Source organism: Lontra canadensis, unplaced genomic scaffold (assembly GCF_010015895.1).
Source record: "Lontra canadensis isolate GAN:19392208 unplaced genomic scaffold, GSC_riverotter_1.0 scaffold53, whole genome shotgun sequence".
Taxonomy (NCBI): Eukaryota; Metazoa; Chordata; class Mammalia; order Carnivora; family Mustelidae; genus Lontra; species Lontra canadensis.
Genome location: NW_022631047.1, coordinates 169034 through 174488, shown reverse-complemented (window position 1 = coordinate 174488; position 5455 = coordinate 169034). Strand labels below are relative to the sequence as shown.

Genomic DNA, 5455 nt, shown 5'->3' with positions numbered 1-5455 from the left:
TGTTATTTTTTATATGATTTTTTGAGAAGAAACCATCTCTTTTATGTTACAGTGAAGCCAATCAATCTTGTCAGTGTCTAGTAATTTTTTCACGTTTCTACAATGTGAAATTTTCCAGCTTTCTGATCCTTTGCTTTGAAGCTGGAATTGATTTTATTCATTTTAAAATTCATCTTTGTATTTTGTTGGTGATGATGAAGTATTCTTTTGGTTTTCATTTTTTCTGTTTTTTTTTTTTTCTTCAGTGTTTTAACCTTTTGATATCATTATTAGTTAACAAATTAAATGATCATATTTATCCATCACTTACCCAGAAGTCCCTATTTAAATCTTTAATCATGCAAAATAGTTCTGTATTGGGCTATATTATGAAAAGGTTAGGAAAGAGTTGAGTTTAGCCAGGGTTGTCCTTGAAAAAAATTCCATTACTTTAAGGAGGAAAGGCACATGTTTATTATTTTTCACTCAGTAAAAGGGAAAGTAATGGTATGAGGGTAGATTTTGTGATAAACATTAAGATTTTTTGAAAGAAGCCCACATTGACAAATTCTGGATGCAGTATAATGGACAAGACTAGTCAGGGGTAAATATTATTCCTGAGTGTCTTCATTCTTTTACTTTGATAGAAATTTCATTTTTTTGATTGAATTCTCAAAAGCTTGCTTCACTTGCTTGTTTCTCGGGATATAAATAAAAGGATTAACACAGAGTTCGCAGAATTAATGAGTACTGATACTCCTCTATTAATGGCCACTTACTCCTTTGCTGAAAACTTGATACAGATGAAGCTGCAGCTGCCATTGTGATAGAAATTACAATTATGTAGGAGGAGCAGGTGGAAAAGGCTTTTTCCCCCCTCTGTTGAGCAGAAGGAAATCTTAAGAGAGTCTTGATGATGTAAATACAAAGTAGCACCACATGAATGAGGGTCATGATTAATGCTAGTGAAGCATAGGTAATGATTGTTTCCTCTATGAACCATGTATCTTAACATGAAGTTTTCAGAAGAGGAGATGCATCACAGCCTAAATGATCAATCACAGTGGAATCACAAAATTCTACCTGAAAGCCCACACACCAAGTGAAGCAAATGTGATTAGTAAATAAGTCAGGCAGCAGCCGAAGACAAGGATAATACAGACCCGTTCGTTCATCATGGTCACAAAATGCAGGGGTTTACATACAGTCCCAAAGTGATCATGTAACATGGCAATCAGGAGACAAAAATGTGTCACTCCAAAACGTATGACAAAAAATTTCTGAGTAGCACAACCACTGTAAGTAATAGTATTATCTGTTATCACCAGTTGATATGCTATAAAGGAATCTGGGAACACAAATGCTTGTGAGTGAGACTTCTAAGAACAAGAAATATCCGAGAAAAAAAATACATGGGAATTTTAAGTTAAGAATCAATAAATGAAAGCATGATGATAGTCCAATTTCCTGTTTTACTCAACATGTAGGTGGTAAGTAGAAAATGAAAAGAACCTTCATTATGGATTATTGGTCAATCCCAAAGGATGAATTGGTTACAGCATACTGTATGGTTTCTCATTGCTAACTTCTGATTTCTCTCTGATCAGCAAGGACAATTTGAGAAATTGAATCTTGATAAGAGGGGTCTCTCAATATCACATGACAATGAGCAATTGGTGAAGCATAAAGGAAAGCAAGATCATATATGATTTTTTTTTTTTTACTTAATCACCTACACAGTCAGTATAATTTTGGTCCTTTCTTTGCTTCTATTACCAGGAGAGATTCGTCTAATAACTCTTGTTATTGAATTGCATATTTAGCACAGCATTCTTCCCCACTTCTTCGTTTTGTTTTTTCTTTCTAGGAAGAGCTAGTTCAATTAAATGAATACTCTAAAACAACTTTTTTCTTTTTCTTCAACTTCTATTATTTTACTTGATCTTAGGAGGTGTGATTGACTAACCTGAGGGGTACACTTGGGCTGAAAGTAGAAGAATATTTCTGGCTTAAGTCCCCACTTTTATCCACTGGAATGAGTATCCTTCAGTACTCTTCTTAATTTCTCCATGACAGTTTTCATACTTGGAGACACTTGCTCTAACCCAGTGTGATCTTTGTAGTTCTGTGAATACTATTAGAATTTATTTATTTATTTGTTTTCTTTTTTAAAAAGTTTTTGTTTACAATTTAGTTAGTTAACATACAGTGTAGTATTAGTTTTGGGTGTACAATTTAATGATTCAGCACTTACATGTAATACCCAGTGCTCCTCACAACAAGCATTCTCCTTAATCCCCATCACCTATTTAACCCAAACTCCACCCTCTTCCATTCTATTAGAATTTAAACTTGATAGCAAATATAAGTGTCATTCTTCAATCCACAACTTTTTTTTAACATTTGAAATGCAAGTACTGAGATAGTAGTGATGTTTTCATTATTTAGATCATCAGTTTATCTAGAATTTTCCTTCTCTCACCATTATTAGACTTGAAGACATTTTTCTATTTTTCTATTTACTTGTTTAAAGGACTACAACAGAAATTCTTTAAGTGAAAAGTCATCCCTTGGCTTTGGGTCCTTTCTCTTGGATCTTGAAACTTCTTTACAAGTATTGGTTCTTCACAACATATCATAGGAATCTTTGAACATTTGATTATTTTGATCCTCATCCAGGAAGAAGTGTTGGGTACAGGCTATCATCACAGAAATTACATGCTTTCAGATAGCTTTTCTCAAGTTGGAATTTTCTATGATTTTGGTTTTAGTGTCATTGAGGCAAAAGTGAAGTTGACTATCCCAGGCACATTATTTTTGCATTACTTTTTTTTATTTTTAAAGATTTTATTTATTTATTTGACAGACAGAGATCACAAGTAAGCAGAGAGGCAGGCAGCGAGAGAGGAAGGGAAGCAGGCTCCCTGCTGAGCAGAGAGCCTGATGCAGGGCCCAGTCCCAGGACCCTGGGATCATGACCTGAACCAAAGGCAGAGGCTTTAACCCACTGAGCCACCCAGGCACCCCTGCATTACTTTTTTAATTCTATCCAGTTTACCCCTGACAGTCTCCACTCAACCATGCCAACATCTCAACCTCTCATTCACTGCTTGATTAATAACAATAAGGTTCATTGTAATAGCCAGAGATTTATGACTACATTTTCTCTTTTTCATGTGTGCATTTTGGTTATCTAAATTTTAAGCATCTCTAAGATTACTAATTTAGTTGTCCTAATTTATTTTCCTTTCCTCATATAGGTAAAGTGGAATTCTAAGAAAATATATTTATAACACAAAGAAGATTAATCATAAGGATGAACATAATTAATCACAGTGTATGATAAAAATGCCATCATGTTTCCAATAATCACTTTTCTATTTCCTGATTATTCCATTTTCCTATCCTCCTTCTCCACCCATACTATCTATAGCATCTGTTTTCTACACCATTTTACCCATGCTCTTAAAAATATAGCCGTATTTTATAACCATTACATTTAAGAAATGTAATAAGATCCAATGCAGGAAGGTAATAGTATTATTAATTACATGCTGTTGTTAAAAAATGAGTGGAATGCTAATTGTGAATGTCCCAAAGACAGACTTTGCTTTTTAAATAATTTGACTTGTGGGTCTCTTGTCTTTAGCTCTTCTGCTGTCTAGTGTGGTTATCTACCAAACCCTGTATCCATCCATCTGTTGTTTTTTTTTCTTATTCTGAGTGAAAAACACTGTCACTTCATCTTTCATGAATACTCTACAAGCCCCTTTACTAATCCTTCCTATTCTGCATTGTTTTCTGGTAAAATCTTGTCTCAAAGGCAGTAAGGATTAGTTTGACCGGTGAGATAATTTAAGTCTAACACGATTTTGAATTAGACCGAATTTGCTCCTTGTATTTTAAGTCATTTCCTTTCTGTAACATTTTCCCCCTCGGCTTGTTTGGCCTGAGACAGGGAACTTCACTGGGCATCACGCTGTTTAATCTTCCTTTATATTTTTTTGTATGGGCCTCATTTTGTCATACTAACCCACATGAAGAATAAAAATAACAAGCTTACTGAAGTTTATGTCCTGCTTTATTTTTGCTAATGGCCATCTTTGACTGCTGTTTTATTAGAGAAGGAAGGACGCCAGATGTCAGGGATTCTGCCATTCGCGTGTAGGTTAGTATTTGATACATAGCTTTTCCTCAGCTATTACTAACTCATTTGTGTTAGAAGCTACTCAGATGTTTCCACTCTTTGATCAGTGATGCTAGGGCTATAGATTTTCCTTTCTGAAGACAATAACTCATGATAGCCCTAGGATTTATAAGCATGATTGAAAAGGGGTTTGGGACTTGACAAGGATAAGACTGTATGTCAGTATAATTATAACCTCAAATTTATTGCTGAGACACTCAAAGAATGATCAAAAGGCCAATTTTTGCTGTAGAATAGCATTGTCTCTCCATTCCATTCATCATCTCTTTGGCAATCTCCTGACTCTCCTCAACATCCAAGGAACAGTGATTAGTGGGAGGAAATACAGGAAAATCTGACCCTCAAAGTTTTACTGTCTGATGAATGATTTGCTGTGTGTAATTTCAATATTTCATTTTCTTTTGGTAAAAGTGCAGATACTTGACCTCTTACTGCTATCAGCTATATATATATACTGAAGGACTGAAGAATTTCCACTCACCCTTGCAAGACTTTATTCCCAAGTGTTCCTCCCCATTTCTTTGCTCAGTTCAAATTGTCTGACCAAAAGCTGCTAACCCATAGCTTCAGGCTTACAATACCTGCATTCTGTTCCATGATTAACACTACCCCAGTTTACCCATACTTACTGAGAATTTGAGTGGCAAACACTTACCAGTGAAATATTGACCTTTGTTAAGCCTTTTCAAAAATCTTCCCTGGAAATCTTCAACCTTCTTATTAAGTTGATAATGGTGATCTTGAGTTGTCCTTATGTTAAAACCTTTAAATAAAGACTTGAGCAAATGGGTTTTGATTTTTTTTCCTTCTTTTTACAATATAAATTCTTTGAGGATAAGGAGGTGGGAAGAAAGCTAATTCTGGTAATCTTATATTTACTAAAATGTAAAGCCAACTTTGCTTATGAATGTAACTTATTTATAGGTCAGGTACCATTGAAAAATAGTTTAAAAGTACTGTGAATTCACTTCATGAAATTTTCAAATTATTTCTACACAAAGATTAAAGGACAAACACAAAATACACCCCAAATTGGGTGCTACTCTAACCTTGAGTTATTTCATCATTGTTTTTTCTTCCTAAAAATTTTCAAACTTAAAAATTTAAAGTGTCATACTTAGTTTTCTGATAGTAATTCATAGCTTCTGTTGACAATTTCACCAAAAATGTCTTTAGGTCGCTTGTGCAAGTAAAAGTCAAAATGGAAAGTTTTATTCCATTTTTAAAATTTAAATTCGAGGGTCGCCTGGGTGGCTCAGTGGGATAAAG

At 34.4% G+C, this 5455-nt stretch overlaps 1 pseudogene; it reads right to left on the bottom strand.

Moving 5' to 3' along the window:
- Nucleotides 1-614: 614 nt before the first annotated feature.
- LOC116877542 lies at nucleotides 615-4783 on the bottom strand (annotated as a pseudogene).
- Nucleotides 4784-5455: the final 672 nt, after the last annotated feature.